The 20,617-nt window shown below is 40.8% G+C and overlaps 5 non-coding genes across 5 annotated transcripts; all 5 read left to right on the top strand.

The window, feature by feature from the left end:
- The first annotated feature begins 81 nt into the window (after window positions 1–81).
- TRNAN-AUU (transfer RNA asparagine (anticodon AUU)) lies at window positions 82–154 on the top strand. Its single transcript has one exon. It is a non-coding gene; the product is annotated as a tRNA-Asn (tRNA).
- Window positions 155–4,764: 4,610 nt separating this feature from the next.
- TRNAN-AUU (transfer RNA asparagine (anticodon AUU)) lies at window positions 4,765–4,837 on the top strand. The gene has a single exon. It is a non-coding gene; the product is annotated as a tRNA-Asn (tRNA).
- Window positions 4,838–6,449: 1,612 nt separating this feature from the next.
- Window positions 6,450–6,522, top strand: TRNAK-UUU (transfer RNA lysine (anticodon UUU)). Its single transcript has one exon. It is a non-coding gene; the product is annotated as a tRNA-Lys (tRNA).
- A 6,290-nt stretch (window positions 6,523–12,812) lies between these two features.
- Window positions 12,813–12,885, top strand: TRNAN-AUU (transfer RNA asparagine (anticodon AUU)). Its single transcript has one exon. It is a non-coding gene; the product is annotated as a tRNA-Asn (tRNA).
- A 1,612-nt stretch (window positions 12,886–14,497) lies between these two features.
- Window positions 14,498–14,570, top strand: TRNAK-UUU (transfer RNA lysine (anticodon UUU)). Its single transcript has one exon. It is a non-coding gene; the product is annotated as a tRNA-Lys (tRNA).
- The last annotated feature ends 6,047 nt before the right edge of the window (window positions 14,571–20,617 follow it).

The following is a 20,617-nucleotide window of genomic DNA, read 5'->3' as shown; positions in this document are numbered from 1 at the left end:
TCCTTTATTGACCAGTGAGGTAGCCATGTATGGAGGTGCTGTAGAGTGAAAATCAAGTTTCAAATGGGCAGTGATCCCTGTGCCTGGATAGCTCAGTAGGTGGAGCATCAGACTATTAATCTGAGGGTCCAGGGTTCAAGTCCCTGTTCAGGCGTATCTTTGCTTCTTTTACAAAAAATTTAGCAGGAAATATGAATTGCTCATTCTAATAAGTGCTATTTCTGATGGCATCGCAACCTTGGGCAATATGACTCTAAGGTAGTGGAGTCCAGAATTATTGGATGCTTTGCCAACATTTCAAGCCTGACTGTGCTTCTAAATAGCATGAAATAACAATCTTTGTACAAAGTTTTAAAATTGGGGAGACAGATTGGTCGAAAAAAAAAGCAGACAGGCGCTGCTGAGATTCGAACTCCGGATCTCCTGTTTACTAGACAGGCGCTTTAACCAACTAAGCCACAGCACCTTTTTTGCATCTGGTCTCCTTTCCTTCCTCATGTAATCATTTAGAAGTGAAATCCATTTTTTTTAAGGCTGGGCTTCTGTTGCAATATAACTTTTCAAAATGTTTTCCAATTGACTGAAACTCCATTGCACAAAACGAGCATGTCATTAATCGTCGATTTAGAGTGGACTGCATTGTCCAGTGTGTGCATTGAGGAGCACATGTTCGTCTTTACTGGGGAGCAAGTTTGCACTCATGAATGTGGCAAAACATTCAAATCCGTAAGTGGGTGAACATTAAAGTCCTAGATGCTGCAAATCTCTATATCTGGATACGGAATGACTGAAAAAAGTTATGTCTCCAGTGTCAAAATGTGTGTAATGCACTAGTAATTCATTTCCTTTATTGACCAGTGAGGTAGCCATGTATGAAGGTGCTGTAGAGTGAAAATCAAGTTTCAAATGGGCAGTGATCCCTGTGCCTGGATAGCTCAGTCGGTAGAGTATCAGACTTTTAATCTGAGGGTCTAGGGTTCAAGTCCCTGCTCAGGCGTACCTTCGCTTCTTTTACAAAAAATTAAGCAGGAAATATGAATTGCTCATTCTAATATGTGCTATTTCTGATGGCATCGCAACCTTGGGCAATATGACTCTAAGGTAGTGGAGTCCAGAGTTTTTGGATGCTTTGCCAACATTTCAAGCCTGACTGTGCTTCTAAATAGCATGAAATAGCAATCTTTGTACAAAGTTTTAATATTGGGGAGACAGATTGGTCGAAAAAAAAGCAGACAGGCGCTGCTGAGATTCGAACTCAGGATCTCCTGTTTACTAGACAGGCGCTTTAACCAACTAAGCCACAGCACCTTTTTTGCATCTGGTCTCCTTTCCTTCCTCATGTAATCATTTAGAAGTGAAATCCATTTTTTTTAAGGCTGGGCTTCTGTTGCAATATAACTTTTCAAAATGTTTTCCAATTGACGGAAACTCCATTGCACAAAACGAGCATGTCATTAATCGTCGATTTAGAGCGGACTGCATTGCCCAGTGTGTGCATTGAGGAGCACATGTACGTCTTTACTGGGGAGTAAGTTTGCACTCATGAATGTGGCAAAACATTCAAATCCGTAAGTGGGTGACAATTAAAGTCCTAGATGCTGCAAATCTCTACATCTGGATAAGGAATGACTGAAAAAGTTATGTCTCCAGTGTCAAAATGTGTGTAATGCACTAGTAATTAATTTCCTTTATTGACCAGTGAGGTAGCCATGTATGGAGGTGCTGTAGAGTGAAAATCAAGTTTCAAATGGGCAGTGATCCATGTGCCTGGATAGCTCAGTCGGTAGAGCATCAGACTTTTAATCTGAGGGTCCAGGGTTCAAGTCCCTGTTGCATCTGGTCTCCTTTCCTTCCTCATGTAATCATTTAGAAGTGAAATCCACTTTTTTTAAGGCTGGGCTTCTGTTGCAATATAACTTTTCAAAATGTTTTCCAATTGACTGAAACTCCATTGCACAAAACGAGCATGTCAGTAATCGACGATTTAGAGTGGACTGCATTGCCCAGTGTGTGCATTGAGGAGAACATGTACGTCTTTACTGGGGGAGCAAGTTTGCACTCATGAATGTGGCAAAACATTCAAATCCGTGGGGTGGATGACCATTAAAGTCCTAGATGCTGCAAATCTCTATATCTGGATACGGAATGACTGAAAAAAGTCATGTCTCCAGTGTCAAAATGTGTGTAATGCACTAGTAATTCATTTCCTTTATTGACCAGTGAGGTAGCCATGTATGGAGGTGCTGTAGAGTGAAAATCAAGTTTCAAATGGGCAGTGATCCTGTGGGTCCAGGATTCAAGTCCCTGTTCAAGCGTACCTTTGCTTCTTTTACAAAAAATTAAGCAGGAAATATGAATTGCTCATTCGAATATGTGTTATTTCTGATGGCATCTCAACCTTGGGCAATATGACTCTAAGGTAGTGGAGACCAGAGTTCTTGGGTGCTTTGCCAACATTTCAAGCCTGACTGTGCTTCTAAATAGCATGAAATAGCAATCTTTGTACAAAGTTTTAATATTGGGGAGACAGATTGGTCGAAAAAAAAGCAGACAGGCGCTGCTGAGATTCGAACTCAGGATCTCCTTTTTACTAGACAGGCGCTTTAACCAACTAAGCCACAGCACCTTTTTTGCATCTGGTCTCCTTTCCTTCCTCATGTAATCATTTAGAAGTGAAATCCACTTTTTTTAAGGCTGGGCTTCTGTTGCAATATAACTTTTCAAGATGTTTTCCAATTGACTGAAACTCCATTGCACAAAACGAGCATGTCATTAATCGTCGATTTAGAGTGGACTGCATTGCCCAGTGTGTGCATTGAGGAGCACATGTTCGTCTTTACTGGGGAGCAACTTTGCACTCATGAATGTGGCAAAACATTGAAATCCGTAAGTGGGTGAACATTAAAGTCCTAGATGCTGCAAATCTCTATATCTGGATACGGAATGACTGAAAAAAGTTATGTCTCCAGTGTCAAAATGTGTGTAATGCACTAGTAATTCATTTCCTTTATTGACCAGTGAGGTAGCCATGTATGGAGGTGCTGTAGAGTGAAAATCAAGTTTCAAATGGCAGTGATCCCTGTGCCTGGATAGCTCAGTCGGTAGAGCATCAGACTTTTAATTTGAGGGTCCAGGGTTCAAGTCCCTGGTCAGGCGTACCTTTGCTTCTTTTACAAAAAATTAAGCAGGAAATATGAATTGCTCATTCTAATATGTGCTATTTCTGATGGCATCGCAACCTTGGGCAATATGACTCTAAGGTAGTGGAGTCCAGAGTTCTTGGATGCTTTGCCAACATTTCAAGCCTGACTGTGCTTCTAAATAGCATGAAATAGCAATCTTTGTACAAAGTTTTAATATTGGGGAGACAGATTGGTCGAAAAAAAGCAGACAGGCGCTGCTGAGATTCGAACTCAGGATCTCCTGTTTACTAGACAGGCGCTTTAACCAACTAAGCCACAGCACCTTTTTTGCATCTGGTCTCCTTTCCTTCCTCATGTAATCATTTAGAAGTGAAATCCACTTTTTTAAGGGTGGGCTTCTGTTGCAATATAACTTTTCAAAATGTTTTCCAATTGACTGAAACTCCATTGCACAAAACGAGCATGTCATTAATCATCGATTTAGAGTGGACTGCATTGCCCAGTGTGTGCATTGAGGAGCACATGTTCGTCTTTACTGGGGAGCAAGTTTGCACTCATGAATGTGGCAAAACATTCAAATCCGTAAGTGGGTGAACATTAAAGTCCTAGATGCTGCAAATCTCTATATCTGGATACGGAATGACTGAAAAAAGTTATGTCTCCAGTGTCAAAATGTGTGTAATGCACTAGTAATTCATTTCCTTTATTGACCAGTGAGGTAGCCATGTATGGAGGTGCTGTAGAGTGAAAATCAAGTTTCAAATGGGCAGTGATCCCTGTGCCTGGATAGCTCAGTCGGTAGAGCATCAGACTTTTAATCTGAGGGTCCAGGGTTCAAGTCACTGTTCAGGTGTACCTTTGCTTCTTTTACAAAAAATTAAGCAGGAAATATGAATTGCTCATTCTAATATGTGCTATTTCTGATGGCATCGCAACCTTGGGCAATATGACTCTAAGGTAGTGGAGTCCAGAGTTCTTGGATGCTTTGCCAACATTTCAAGCCTGACTGTTGTTCTAAATAGCATGAAATAGCAATCTTTGTACAAAGTTTTAATATTGGGGAGACAGATTGGTCGAAAAAAAAGCAGACAGGCGCTGCTGAGATTCGAACTCAGGATCTCCTGTTTACTAGACAGGCACTTTAACCAACTAAGCCTCAGCACCTTTTTTACATCTGGTCTCCTTTCCTTCCTCATGTAATCATATAGAAGTGAAATCCACTTTTTTAAGGCTGGGCTTCTGTTGCAATATAACTTTTCAAAATGTTTTCCAATTGACTGAAACTCCATTGCACAAAACGAGCATGTCATTAATCGTCGATTTAGAGTGGACTGCATTGCCCAGTGTGTGCATTGAGGAGCACATGTTCGTCTTTACTGGGGAGCAAGTTTGCACTCATGAATGTGGCAAAACATTCAAATCCGTAAGTGGGTGAACATTAAAGTCCTAGATGCTGCAAATCTCCATATCTGGATACGGAATGACTGAAAAAAGTTATGTCTCCAGTGTCAAAATGTGTGTAATGCACTAGTAATTCATTTCCTTTATTGACCAGTGAGGTAGCCATGTATGGAGGTGCTGTAGAGTGAAAATCAAGTTTCAAATGGGCAGTGATCCCTGTGCCTGGATAGCTCAGTAGGTAGAGCATCAGACTATTAATCTGAGGGTCCAGGGTTCAAGTCCCTGTTCAGGCGTATCTTTGCTTCTTTTACAAAAAATTTAGCAGGAAATATGAATTGCTCATTCTAATATGTGCTATTTCTGATGGCATCGCAACCTTGGGCAATATGACTCTAAGGTAGTGGAGTCCAGAATTATTGGATGCTTTGCCAACATTTCAAGCCTGACTGTGCTTCTAAATAGCATGAAATAACAATCTTTGTACAAAGTTTTAAAATTGGGGAGACAGATTGGTCGAAAAAAAAAGCAGACAGGCGCTGCTGAGATTCGAACTCCGGATCTCCTGTTTACTAGACAGGCGCTTTAACCAACTAAGCCACAGAACCTCTTTTGCATCTGGTCTCCTTTCCTTCCTCATGTAATCATTTAGAAGTGAAATTCACTTTTTTTAAGGCTGGGCTTCTGTTGCAATATAACTTTACAAAATGTTTTCCAATTGACTGAAACTCCATTGCACAAAACGAGCATGTCATTAATCGTCGATTTAGAGTGGACTGCATTGCCCAGTGTGTGCATTGAGGAGCACATGTTCGTCTTTACTGGGGAGCAAGTTTGCACTCATGAATGTGGCAAAACATTCAAATCCGTAAGTGGGTGAACATTAAAGTCCTAGATGCTGCAAATCTCTATATCTGGATACGGAATGACTGAAAAAAGTTATGTCTCCAGTGTCAAAATGTGTGTAATGCACTAGTAATTCATTTCCTTTATTGACCAGTGAGGTAGCCATGTATGGAGGTGCTGTAGAGTGAAAATCAAGTTTCAAATGGGCAGTGATCCCTGTGCCTGGATAGCTCAGTCGGTAGAGCATCAGACTTTTAATCTGAGGGTCCAGGGTTCAAGTCCCTGTTCACGTGTATCTTTGCTTCTTTTACAAAAAAATTAGCAGGAAATATGAATTGCTCATTCTAATATGTGCTAATTCTGATGGCATCGCAACCTTGGGCAATATGACTCTAAGGTAGTGGAGTCCAGAATTATTGGATGCTTTGCCAACATTTCAAGCCTAACTGTGCTTCTAAATAGCATGAAATAACAATCTTTTTACAAAGTTTTAAAATTGGGGAGACAGATTGGTCGAAAAAAAAGCAGACAGGCGCTGCTGAGATTCGAACTCTGGATCTCATGTTTACTAGACAGGCGGTTTAACCAACTAAGCCACAGCACCTCTTTTGCATCTGGTCTCCTTTCCTTCCTCATGTAATCATTTAGAAGTGAAATTCACTTTTTTTAAGGCTGGGCTTCTGTTGCAATATAACTTTACAAAATGTTTTCCAATTGACTGAAACTCCATTGCACAAAACGAGCATGTCATTAATCGTCGATTTAGAGTGGACTGCATTGCCCAGTGTGTGCATTGAGGAGCACATGTTAGTCTTTACTGGGGAGCAAGTTTGCACTCATGAAAGTGGCAAAACATTCAAATCCGTAAGTGGGTGAACATTAAAGTCCTAGATGCTGCAAATCTCTATATCTGGATACGGAATGACTGAAAAAAGTTATGTCTCCAGTGTCAAAATGTGTGTAATGCACTAGTAATTCATTTCCTTTATTGACCAGTGAGGTAGCCATGTATGGAGGTGCTGTAGAGTGAAAATCAAGTTTCACATGGGCAGTGATCCCTGTGCCTGGATAGCTCAGTCGGTAGAGCATCAGACTTTTAATCTGAGGGTCCAGGGTTCAAGTCCCTGTTCAGGCGTACCTTTGCTTCTTTTACAAAAAATTAAGCAGGAAATATGAATTGCTCATTCTAATATGTGCTATTTCTGTTGGCATCGCAACCTTGGGCAATATGACTCTAAGGTAGTGGAGTCCAGAGTTTTTGGATGCTTTGCCAACATTTCAAGCCTGACTGTGCTTCTAAATAGCATGAAATAGCAATCTTTGTACAAAGTTTTAATATTGGGGAGACAGATTGGTCGAAAAAAAAGCAGACAGGCGCTGCTGAGATTCGAACTCAGGATCTCCTGTTTACTAGACAGGCACTTTAACCAACTAAGCCACAGCACCTTTTTTGCATCTGGTCTCCTTTCCTTCCTCATGTAATCATTTAGAAGTGAAATCCATTTTTTTAAGGCTCGGCTTCTGTTGCAATATAACTTTTCAAAATGTTTTCCAATTGACTGAAACTCCATTGCACAAAACGAGCATGTCATTAATCGTCGATTTAGAGTGGACTGCATTGCCCAGTGTGTGCATTGAGGAGCACATGTTCGTCTTTACTGGGGAGCAAGTTTGCACTCATGAATGTAGCAAAACATTCAAATCCGTAAGTGGGTGAACATTAAAGTCCTAGATGCTGCAAATCTCTATATCTGGATACGGAATGACTGAAAAAAGTTATGTCTCCAGTGTCAAAATGTGTGTAATGCACTAGTAATTCATTTCCTTTATTGACCAGTGAGGTAGCCATGTATGGAGGTGCTGTAGAGTGAAAATCAAGTTTCAAATGGGCAGTGATCCCTGTGCCTGGATAGCTCAGTCGGTAGAGCATCAGACTTTTAATCTGAGGGTCCAGGGTTCAAGTCACTGTTCAGGCGTACCTTTGCTTCTTTTACAAAAAATTAAGCAGGAAATATGAATTGCTCATTCTAATATGTGCTATTTCTGATGGCATCGCAACCTTGGGCAATATGACTCTAAGGTAGTGGAGTCCAGAGTTCTTGGATGCTTTGCTAACATTTCAAGCCTGACTGTGCTTCAAAATAGCGTGAAATAGCAATCTTTGTACAAAGTTTTAATATTGGGGAGACAGATTGGTCGAAAAAAAGCAGACAGGCGCTGCTGAGATTCGAACTCAGGATCTCCTGTTTACTAGACAGGCGCTTTAACCAACTAAGCCACAGCACCTTTTTTGCATCTGGTCTCCTTTCCTTCCTCATGTAATCATTTAGAAGTGAAATCCACTTTTTTAAGGGTGGGCTTCTGTTGCAATATAACTTTTCAAAATGTTTTCCAATTGACTGAAACTCCATTGCACAAAACGAGCATGTCATTAATCATCGATTTAGAGTGGACTGCATTGCCCAGTGTGTGCATTGAGGAGCACATGTTCGTCTTTACTGGGGAGCAAGTTTGCACTCATGAATGTGGCAAAACATTCAAATCCGTAAGTGGGTGAACATTAAAGTCCTAGATGCTGCAAATCTCTATATCTGGATACGGAATGACTGAAAAAAGTTATGTCTCCAGTGTCAAAATGTGTGTAATGCACTAGTAATTCATTTCCTTTATTGACCAGTGAGGTAGCCATGTATGGAGGTGCTGTAGAGTGAAAATCAAGTTTCAAATGGGCAGTGATCCCTGTGCCTGGATAGCTCAGTCGGTAGAGCATCAGACTTTTAATCTGAGGGTCCAGGGTTCAAGTCACTGTTCAGGTGTACCTTTGCTTCTTTTACAAAAAATTAAGCAGGAAATATGAATTGCTCATTCTAATATGTGCTATTTCTGATGGCATCGCAACCTTGGGCGATATGACTCTAAGGTAGTGGAGTCCAGAGTTTTTGGATGCTTTGCCAACATTTCAAGCCTGACTGTGCTTCTAAATAGCATGAAATAGCAATCTTTGTACAAAGTTTTAATATTGGGGAGACAGATTGGTCGAAAAAAAAGCAGACATGCGCTGCTGAGATTCGAACTCAGGATCTCCTGTTTACTAGACAGGCGCTTTAACCAACTAAGCCACAGCACCTTTTTTGCATCTGGTCTCCTTTCCTTCCTCATGTAATCATTTAGAAGTGAAATCCATTTTTTTTAAGGCTGGGCTTCTGTTGCAATATAACTTTTCAAAATGTTTTCCAATTGACTGAAACTCCATTGCACAAAACGAGCATGTCATTAATCGTCGATTTAGAGTGGACTGCATTGTCCAGTGTGTGCATTGAGGAGCACATGTTCGTCTTTACTGGGGAGCAAGTTTGCACTCATGAATGTGGCAAAACATTCAAATCCGTAAGTGGGTGAACATTAAAGTCCTAGATGCTGCAAATCTCTATATCTGGATACGGAATGACTGAAAAAAGTTATGTCTCCAGTGTCAAAATGTGTGTAATGCACTAGTAATTCATTTCCTTTATTGACCAGTGAGGTAGCCATGTATGAAGGTGCTGTAGAGTGAAAATCAAGTTTCAAATGGGCAGTGATCCCTGTGCCTGGATAGCTCAGTCGGTAGAGTATCAGACTTTTAATCTGAGGGTCTAGGGTTCAAGTCCCTGCTCAGGCGTACCTTCGCTTCTTTTACAAAAAATTAAGCAGGAAATATGAATTGCTCATTCTAATATGTGCTATTTCTGATGGCATCGCAACCTTGGGCAATATGACTCTAAGGTAGTGGAGTCCAGAGTTTTTGGATGCTTTGCCAACATTTCAAGCCTGACTGTGCTTCTAAATAGCATGAAATAGCAATCTTTGTACAAAGTTTTAATATTGGGGAGACAGATTGGTCGAAAAAAAAGCAGACAGGCGCTGCTGAGATTCGAACTCAGGATCTCCTGTTTACTAGACAGGCGCTTTAACCAACTAAGCCACAGCACCTTTTTTGCATCTGGTCTCCTTTCCTTCCTCATGTAATCATTTAGAAGTGAAATCCATTTTTTTTAAGGCTGGGCTTCTGTTGCAATATAACTTTTCAAAATGTTTTCCAATTGACGGAAACTCCATTGCACAAAACGAGCATGTCATTAATCGTCGATTTAGAGCGGACTGCATTGCCCAGTGTGTGCATTGAGGAGCACATGTACGTCTTTACTGGGGAGTAAGTTTGCACTCATGAATGTGGCAAAACATTCAAATCCGTAAGTGGGTGACAATTAAAGTCCTAGATGCTGCAAATCTCTACATCTGGATAAGGAATGACTGAAAAAGTTATGTCTCCAGTGTCAAAATGTGTGTAATGCACTAGTAATTAATTTCCTTTATTGACCAGTGAGGTAGCCATGTATGGAGGTGCTGTAGAGTGAAAATCAAGTTTCAAATGGGCAGTGATCCATGTGCCTGGATAGCTCAGTCGGTAGAGCATCAGACTTTTAATCTGAGGGTCCAGGGTTCAAGTCCCTGTTGCATCTGGTCTCCTTTCCTTCCTCATGTAATCATTTAGAAGTGAAATCCACTTTTTTTAAGGCTGGGCTTCTGTTGCAATATAACTTTTCAAAATGTTTTCCAATTGACTGAAACTCCATTGCACAAAACGAGCATGTCAGTAATCGACGATTTAGAGTGGACTGCATTGCCCAGTGTGTGCATTGAGGAGAACATGTACGTCTTTACTGGGGGAGCAAGTTTGCACTCATGAATGTGGCAAAACATTCAAATCCGTGGGGTGGATGACCATTAAAGTCCTAGATGCTGCAAATCTCTATATCTGGATACGGAATGACTGAAAAAAGTCATGTCTCCAGTGTCAAAATGTGTGTAATGCACTAGTAATTCATTTCCTTTATTGACCAGTGAGGTAGCCATGTATGGAGGTGCTGTAGAGTGAAAATCAAGTTTCAAATGGGCAGTGATCCTGTGGGTCCAGGATTCAAGTCCCTGTTCAAGCGTACCTTTGCTTCTTTTACAAAAAATTAAGCAGGAAATATGAATTGCTCATTCGAATATGTGTTATTTCTGATGGCATCTCAACCTTGGGCAATATGACTCTAAGGTAGTGGAGACCAGAGTTCTTGGGTGCTTTGCCAACATTTCAAGCCTGACTGTGCTTCTAAATAGCATGAAATAGCAATCTTTGTACAAAGTTTTAATATTGGGGAGACAGATTGGTCGAAAAAAAAGCAGACAGGCGCTGCTGAGATTCGAACTCAGGATCTCCTTTTTACTAGACAGGCGCTTTAACCAACTAAGCCACAGCACCTTTTTTGCATCTGGTCTCCTTTCCTTCCTCATGTAATCATTTAGAAGTGAAATCCACTTTTTTTAAGGCTGGGCTTCTGTTGCAATATAACTTTTCAAGATGTTTTCCAATTGACTGAAACTCCATTGCACAAAACGAGCATGTCATTAATCGTCGATTTAGAGTGGACTGCATTGCCCAGTGTGTGCATTGAGGAGCACATGTTCGTCTTTACTGGGGAGCAACTTTGCACTCATGAATGTGGCAAAACATTCAAATCCGTAAGTGGGTGAACATTAAAGTCCTAGATGCTGCAAATCTCTATATCTGGATACTGAATGACTGAAAAAAGTTATGTCTCCAGTGTCAAAATGTGTGTAATGCACTAGTAATTCATTTCCTTTATTGACCAGTGAGGTAGCCATGTATGGAGGTGCTGTAGAGTGAAAATCAAGTTTCAAATGGCAGTGATCCCTGTGCCTGGATAGCTCAGTCGGTAGAGCATCAGACTTTTAATTTGAGGGTCCAGGGTTCAAGTCCCTGGTCAGGCGTACCTTTGCTTCTTTTACAAAAAATTAAGCAGGAAATATGAATTGCTCATTCTAATATGTGCTATTTCTGATGGCATCGCAACCTTGGGCAATATGACTCTAAGGTAGTGGAGTCCAGAGTTCTTGGATGCTTTGCCAACATTTCAAGCCTGACTGTGCTTCTAAATAGCATGAAATAGCAATCTTTGTACAAAGTTTTAATATTGGGGAGACAGATTGGTCGAAAAAAAGCAGACAGGCGCTGCTGAGATTCGAACTCAGGATCTCCTGTTTACTAGACAGGCGCTTTAACCAACTAAGCCACAGCACCTTTTTTGCATCTGGTCTCCTTTCCTTCCTCATGTAATCATTTAGAAGTGAAATCCACTTTTTTAAGGGTGGGCTTCTGTTGCAATATAACTTTTCAAAATGTTTTCCAATTGACTGAAACTCCATTGCACAAAACGAGCATGTCATTAATCATCGATTTAGAGTGGACTGCATTGCCCAGTGTGTGCATTGAGGAGCACATGTTCGTCTTTACTGGGGAGCAAGTTTGCACTCATGAATGTGGCAAAACATTCAAATCCGTAAGTGGGTGAACATTAAAGTCCTAGATGCTGCAAATCTCTATATCTGGATACGGAATGACTGAAAAAAGTTATGTCTCCAGTGTCAAAATGTGTGTAATGCACTAGTAATTCATTTCCTTTATTGACCAGTGAGGTAGCCATGTATGGAGGTGCTGTAGAGTGAAAATCAAGTTTCAAATGGGCAGTGATCCCTGTGCCTGGATAGCTCAGTCGGTAGAGCATCAGACTTTTAATCTGAGGGTCCAGGGTTCAAGTCACTGTTCAGGTGTACCTTTGCTTCTTTTACAAAAAATTAAGCAGGAAATATGAATTGCTCATTCTAATATGTGCTATTTCTGATGGCATCGCAACCTTGGGCAATATGACTCTAAGGTAGTGGAGTCCAGAGTTCTTGGATGCTTTGCCAACATTTCAAGCCTGACTGTTGTTCTAAATAGCATGAAATAGCAATCTTTGTACAAAGTTTTAATATTGGGGAGACAGATTGGTCGAAAAAAAAGCAGACAGGCGCTGCTGAGATTCGAACTCAGGATCTCCTGTTTACTAGACAGGCGCTTTAACCAACTAAGCCTCAGCACCTTTTTTACATCTGGTCTCCTTTCCTTCCTCATGTAATCATATAGAAGTGAAATCCACTTTTTTAAGGCTGGGCTTCTGTTGCAATATAACTTTTCAAAATGTTTTCCAATTGACTGAAACTCCATTGCACAAAACGAGCATGTCATTAATCGTCGATTTAGAGTGGACTGCATTGCCCAGTGTGTGCATTGAGGAGCACATGTTCGTCTTTACTGGGGAGCAAGTTTGCACTCATGAATGTGGCAAAACATTCAAATCCGTAAGTGGGTGAACATTAAAGTCCTAGATGCTGCAAATCTCCATATCTGGATACGGAATGACTGAAAAAAGTTATGTCTCCAGTGTCAAAATGTGTGTAATGCACTAGTAATTCATTTCCTTTATTGACCAGTGAGGTAGCCATGTATGGAGGTGCTGTAGAGTGAAAATCAAGTTTCAAATGGGCAGTGATCCCTGTGCCTGGATAGCTCAGTAGGTAGAGCATCAGACTATTAATCTGAGGGTCCAGGGTTCAAGTCCCTGTTCAGGCGTATCTTTGCTTCTTTTACAAAAAATTTAGCAGGAAATATGAATTGCTCATTCTAATATGTGCTATTTCTGATGGCATCGCAACCTTGGGCAATATGACTCTAAGGTAGTGGAGTCCAGAATTATTGGATGCTTTGCCAACATTTCAAGCCTGACTGTGCTTCTAAATAGCATGAAATAACAATCTTTGTACAAAGTTTTAAAATTGGGGAGACAGATTGGTCGAAAAAAAAAGCAGACAGGCGCTGCTGAGATTCGAACTCCGGATCTCCTGTTTACTAGACAGGCGCTTTAACCAACTAAGCCACAGAACCTCTTTTGCATCTGGTCTCCTTTCCTTCCTCATGTAATCATTTAGAAGTGAAATTCACTTTTTTTAAGGCTGGGCTTCTGTTGCAATATAACTTTACAAAATGTTTTCCAATTGACTGAAACTCCATTGCACAAAACGAGCATGTCATTAATCGTCGATTTAGAGTGGACTGCATTGCCCAGTGTGTGCATTGAGGAGCACATGTTCGTCTTTACTGGGGAGCAAGTTTGCACTCATGAATGTGGCAAAACATTCAAATCCGTAAGTGGGTGAACATTAAAGTCCTAGATGCTGCAAATCTCTATATCTGGATACGGAATGACTGAAAAAAGTTATGTCTCCAGTGTCAAAATGTGTGTAATGCACTAGTAATTCATTTCCTTTATTGACCAGTGAGGTAGCCATGTATGGAGGTGCTGTAGAGTGAAAATCAAGTTTCAAATGGGCAGTGATCCCTGTGCCTGGATAGCTCAGTCGGTAGAGCATCAGACTTTTAATCTGAGGGTCCAGGGTTCAAGTCCCTGTTCACGTGTATCTTTGCTTCTTTTACAAAAAAATTAGCAGGAAATATGAATTGCTCATTCTAATATGTGCTAATTCTGATGGCATCGCAACCTTGGGCAATATGACTCTAAGGTAGTGGAGTCCAGAATTATTGGATGCTTTGCCAACATTTCAAGCCTAACTGTGCTTCTAAATAGCATGAAATAACAATCTTTTTACAAAGTTTTAAAATTGGGGAGACAGATTGGTCGAAAAAAAAGCAGACAGGCGCTGCTGAGATTCGAACTCTGGATCTCATGTTTACTAGACAGGCGGTTTAACCAACTAAGCCACAGCACCTCTTTTGCATCTGGTCTCCTTTCCTTCCTCATGTAATCATTTAGAAGTGAAATTCACTTTTTTTAAGGCTGGGCTTCTGTTGCAATATAACTTTACAAAATGTTTTCCAATTGACTGAAACTCCATTGCACAAAACGAGCATGTCATTAATCGTCGATTTAGAGTGGACTGCATTGCCCAGTGTGTGCATTGAGGAGCACATGTTAGTCTTTACTGGGGAGCAAGTTTGCACTCATGAAAGTGGCAAAACATTCAAATCCGTAAGTGGGTGAACATTAAAGTCCTAGATGCTGCAAATCTCTATATCTGGATACGGAATGACTGAAAAAAGTTATGTCTCCAGTGTCAAAATGTGTGTAATGCACTAGTAATTCATTTCCTTTATTGACCAGTGAGGTAGCCATGTATGGAGGTGCTGTAGAGTGAAAATCAAGTTTCACATGGGCAGTGATCCCTGTGCCTGGATAGCTCAGTCGGTAGAGCATCAGACTTTTAATCTGAGGGTCCAGGGTTCAAGTCCCTGTTCAGGCGTACCTTTGCTTCTTTTACAAAAAATTAAGCAGGAAATATGAATTGCTCATTCTAATATGTGCTATTTCTGTTGGCATCGCAACCTTGGGCAATATGACTCTAAGGTAGTGGAGTCCAGAGTTTTTGGATGCTTTGCCAACATTTCAAGCCTGACTGTGCTTCTAAATAGCATGAAATAGCAATCTTTGTACAAAGTTTTAATATTGGGGAGACAGATTGGTCGAAAAAAAAGCAGACAGGCGCTGCTGAGATTCGAACTCAGGATCTCCTGTTTACTAGACAGGCACTTTAACCAACTAAGCCACAGCACCTTTTTTGCATCTGGTCTCCTTTCCTTCCTCATGTAATCATTTAGAAGTGAAATCCATTTTTTTAAGGCTCGGCTTCTGTTGCAATATAACTTTTCAAAATGTTTTCCAATTGACTGAAACTCCATTGCACAAAACGAGCATGTCATTAATCGTCGATTTAGAGTGGACTGCATTGCCCAGTGTGTGCATTGAGGAGCACATGTTCGTCTTTACTGGGGAGCAAGTTTGCACTCATGAATGTAGCAAAACATTCAAATCCGTAAGTGGGTGAACATTAAAGTCCTAGATGCTGCAAATCTCTATATCTGGATACGGAATGACTGAAAAAAGTTATGTCTCCAGTGTCAAAATGTGTGTAATGCACTAGTAATTCATTTCCTTTATTGACCAGTGAGGTAGCCATGTATGGAGGTGCTGTAGAGTGAAAATCAAGTTTCAAATGGGCAGTGATCCCTGTGCCTGGATAGCTCAGTCGGTAGAGCATCAGACTTTTAATCTGAGGGTCCAGGGTTCAAGTCACTGTTCAGGCGTACCTTTGCTTCTTTTACAAAAAATTAAGCAGGAAATATGAATTGCTCATTCTAATATGTGCTATTTCTGATGGCATCGCAACCTTGGGCAATATGACTCTAAGGTAGTGGAGTCCAGAGTTCTTGGATGCTTTGCTAACATTTCAAGCCTGACTGTGCTTCAAAATAGCGTGAAATAGCAATCTTTGTACAAAGTTTTAATATTGGGGAGACAGATTGGTCGAAAAAAAGCAGACAGGCGCTGCTGAGATTCGAACTCAGGATCTCCTGTTTACTAGACAGGCGCTTTAACCAACTAAGCCACAGCACCTTTTTTGCATCTGGTCTCCTTTCCTTCCTCATGTAATCATTTAGAAGTGAAATCCACTTTTTTAAGGGTGGGCTTCTGTTGCAATATAACTTTTCAAAATGTTTTCCAATTGACTGAAACTCCATTGCACAAAACGAGCATGTCATTAATCATCGATTTAGAGTGGACTGCATTGCCCAGTGTGTGCATTGAGGAGCACATGTTCGTCTTTACTGGGGAGCAAGTTTGCACTCATGAATGTGGCAAAACATTCAAATCCGTAAGTGGGTGAACATTAAAGTCCTAGATGCTGCAAATCTCTATATCTGGATACGGAATGACTGAAAAAAGTTATGTCTCCAGTGTCAAAATGTGTGTAATGCACTAGTAATTCATTTCCTTTATTGACCAGTGAGGTAGCCATGTATGGAGGTGCTGTAGAGTGAAAATCAAGTTTCAAATGGGCAGTGATCCCTGTGCCTGGATAGCTCAGTCGGTAGAGCATCAGACTTTTAATCTGAGGGTCCAGGGTTCAAGTCACTGTTCAGGTGTACCTTTGCTTCTTTTACAAAAAATTAAGCAGGAAATATGAATTGCTCATTCTAATATGTGCTATTTCTGATGGCATCGCAACCTTGGGCGATATGACTCTAAGGTAGTGGAGTCCAGAGTTTTTGGATGCTTTGCCAACATTTCAAGCCTGACTGTGCTTCTAAATAGCATGAAATAGCAATCTTTGTACAAAGTTTTAATATTGGGGAGACAGATTGGTCGAAAAAAAAGCAGACATGCGCTGCTGAGATTCGAACTCAGGATCTCCTGTTTACTAGACAGGCGCTTTAACCAACTAAGCCACAGCACCTTTTTTGCATCTGGTCTCCTTTCCTTCCTCATGTAATCATTTAGAAGTGAAATCCATTTTTTTTAAGGCTGGGCTTCTGTTGCAATATAACTTTTCAAAATGTTTTCCAATTGACTGAAACTCCATTGCACAAAACGAGCATGTCATTAATCGTCGATTTAGAGTGGACTGCATTGTCCAGTGTGTGCATTGAGGAGCACATGTTCGTCTTTACTGGGGAGCAAGTTTGCACTCATGAATGTGGCAAAACATTCAAATCCGTAAGTGGGTGAACATTAAAGTCCTAGATGCTGCAAATCTCTATATCTGGATACGGAATGACTGAAAAAAGTTATGTCTCCAGTGTCAAAATGTGTGTAATGCACTAGTAATTCATTTCCTTTATTGACCAGTGAGGTAGCCATGTATGAAGGTGCTGTAGAGTGAAAATCAAGTTTCAAATGGGCAGTGATCCCTGTGCCTGGATAGCTCAGTCGGTAGAGTATCAGACTTTTAATCTGAGGGTCTAGGGTTCAAGTCCCTGCTCAGGCGTACCTTCGCTTCTTTTACAAAAAATTAAGCAGGAAATATGAATTGCTCATTCTAATATGTGCTATTTCTGATGGCATCGCAACCTTGGGCAATATGACTCTAAGGTAGTGGAGTCCAGAGTTTTTGGATGCTTTGCCAACATTTCAAGCCTGACTGTGCTTCTAAATAGCATGAAATAGCAATCTTTGTACAAAGTTTTAATATTGGGGAGACAGATTGGTCGAAAAAAAAGCAGACAGGCGCTGCTGAGATTCGAACTCAGGATCTCCTGTTTACTAGACAGGCGCTTTAACCAACTAAGCCACAGCACCTTTTTTGCATCTGGTCTCCTTTCCTTCCTCATGTAATCATTTAGAAGTGAAATCCATTTTTTTTAAGGCTGGGCTTCTGTTGCAATATAACTTTTCAAAATGTTTTCCAATTGACGGAAACTCCATTGCACAAAACGAGCATGTCATTAATCGTCGATTTAGAGCGGACTGCATTGCCCAGTGTGTGCATTGAGGAGCACATGTACGTCTTTACTGGGGAGTAAGTTTGCACTCATGAATGTGGCAAAACATTCAAATCCGTAAGTGGGTGACAATTAAAGTCCTAGATGCTGCAAATCTCTACATCTGGATAAGGAATGACTGAAAAAGTTATGTCTCCAGTGTCAAAATGTGTGTAATGCACTAGTAATTAATTTCCTTTATTGACCAGTGAGGTAGCCATGTATGGAGGTGCTGTAGAGTGAAAATCAAGTTTCAAATGGGCAGTGATCCATGTGCCTGGATAGCTCAGTCGGTAGAGCATCAGACTTTTAATCTGAGGGTCCAGGGTTCAAGTCCCTGTTGCATCTGGTCTCCTTTCCTTCCTCATGTAATCATTTAGAAGTGAAATCCACTTTTTTTAAGGCTGGGCTTCTGTTGCAATATAACTTTTCAAAATGTTTTCCAATTGACTGAAACTCCATTGCACAAAACGAGCATGTCAGTAATCGACGATTTAGAGTGGACTGCATTGCCCAGTGTGTGCATTGAGGAGAACATGTACGTCTTTACTGGGGGAGCAAGTTTGCACTCATGAATGTGGCAAAACATTCAAATCCGTGGGGTGGATGACCATTAAAGTCCTAGATGCTGCAAATCTCTATATCTGGATACGGAATGACTGAAAAAAGTCATGTCTCCAGTGTCAAAATGTGTGTAATGCACTAGTAATTCATTTCCTTTATTGACCAGTGAGGTAGCCATGTATGGAGGTGCTGTAGAGTGAAAATCAAGTTTCAAATGGGCAGTGATCCTGTGGGTCCAGGATTCAAGTCCCTGTTCAAGCGTACCTTTGCTTCTTTTACAAAAAATTAAGCAGGAAATATGAATTGCTCATTCGAATATGTGTTATTTCTGATGGCATCTCAACCTTGGGCAATATGACTCTAAGGTAGTGGAGACCAGAGTTCTTGGGTGCTTTGCCAACATTTCAAGCCTGACTGTGCTTCTAAATAGCATGAAATAGCAATCTTTGTACAAAGTTTTAATATTGGGGAGACAGATTGGTCGAAAAAAAAGCAGACAGGCGCTGCTGAGATTCGAACTCAGGATCTCCTTTTTACTAGACAGGCGCTTTAACCAACTAAGCCACAGCACCTTTTTTGCATCTGGTCTCCTTTCCTTCCTCATGTAATCATTTAGAAGTGAAATCCACTTTTTTTAAGGCTGGGCTTCTGTTGCAATATAACTTTTCAAGATGTTTTCCAATTGACTGAAACTCCATTGCACAAAACGAGCATGTCATTAATCGTCGATTTAGAGTGGACTGCATTGCCCAGTGTGTGCATTGAGGAGCACATGTTCGTCTTTACTGGGGAGCAACTTTGCACTCATGAATGTGGCAAAACATTCAAATCCGTAAGTGGGTGAACATTAAAGTCCTAGATGCTGCAAATCTCTATATCTGGATACTGAATGACTGAAAAAAGTTATGTCTCCAGTGTCAAAATGTGTGTAATGCACTAGTAATTCATTTCCTTTATTGACCAGTGAGGTAGCCATGTATGGAGGTGCTGTAGAGTGAAAATCAAGTTTCAAATGGCAGTGATCCCTGTGCCTGGATAGCTCAGTCGGTAGAGCATCAGACTTTTAATTTGAGGGTCCAGGGTTCAAGTCCCTGGTCAGGCGTACCTTTGCTTCTTTTACAAAAAATTAAGCAGGAAATATGAATTGCTCATTCTAATATGTGCTATTTCTGATGGCATCGCAACCTTGGGCAATATGACTCTAAGGTAGTGGAGTCCAGAGTTCTTGGATGCTTTGCCAACATTTCAAGCCTGACTGTGCTTCTAAATAGCATGAAATAGCAATCTTTGTACAAAGTTTTAATATTGGGGAGACAGATTGGTCGAAAAAAAGCAGACAGGCGCTGCTGAGATTCGAACTCAGGATCTCCTGTTTACTAGACAGGCGCTTTAACCAACTAAGCCACAGCACCTTTTTTGCATCTGGTCTCCTTTCCTTCCTCATGTAATCATTTAGAAGTGAAATCCACTTTTTTAAGGGTGGGCTTCTGTTGCAATATAACTTTTCAAAATGTTTTCCAATTGACTGAAACTCCATTGCACAAAACGAGCATGTCATTAATCATCGATTTAGAGTGGACTGCATTGCCCAGTGTGTGCATTGAGGAGCACATGTTCGTCTTTACTGGGGAGCAAGTTTGCACTCATGAATGTGGCAAAACATTCAAATCCGTAAGTGGGTGAACATTAAAGTCCTAGATGCTGCAAATCTCTATATCTGGATACGGAATGACTGAAAAAAGTTATGTCTCCAGTGTCAAAATGTGTGTAATGCACTAGTAATTCATTTCCTTTATTGACCAGTGAGGTAGCCATGTATGGAGGTGCTGTAGAGTGAAAATCAAGTTTCAAATGGGCAGTGATCCCTGTGCCTGGATAGCTCAGTCGGTAGAGCATCAGACTTTTAATCTGAGGGTCCAGGGTTCAAGTCACTGTTCAGGTGTACCTTTGCTTCTTTTACAAAAAATTAAGCAGGAAATATGAATTGCTCATTCTAATATGTGCTATTTCTGATGGCATCGCAACCTTGGGCAATATGACTCTAAGGTAGTGGAGTCCAGAGTTCTTGGATGCTTTGCCAACATTTCAAGCCTGACTGTTGTTCTAAATAGCATGAAATAGCAATCTTTGTACAAAGTTTTAATATTGGGGAGACAGATTGGTCGAAAAAAAAGCAGACAGGCGCTGCTGAGATTCGAACTCAGGATCTCCTGTTTACTAGACAGGCGCTTTAACCAACTAAGCCTCAGCACCTTTTTTACATCTGGTCTCCTTTCCTTCCTCATGTAATCATATAGAAGTGAAATCCACTTTTTTAAGGCTGGGCTTCTGTTGCAATATAACTTTTCAAAATGTTTTCCAATTGACTGAAACTCCATTGCACAAAACGAGCATGTCATTAATCGTCGATTTAGAGTGGACTGCATTGCCCAGTGTGTGCATTGAGGAGCACATGTTCGTCTTTACT

Source organism: Ambystoma mexicanum, unplaced genomic scaffold, assembly GCF_040938575.1.
Source record: "Ambystoma mexicanum isolate Mex_15411 unplaced genomic scaffold, UKY_AmexF1_1 Mex_scaf1, whole genome shotgun sequence".
Lineage (NCBI taxonomy): Eukaryota > Metazoa > Chordata > Amphibia > Caudata > Ambystomatidae > Ambystoma > Ambystoma mexicanum.
Note: the sequence above shows the minus strand (reverse complement) of the source record. Positions and strands in the feature narration are given on the sequence as shown.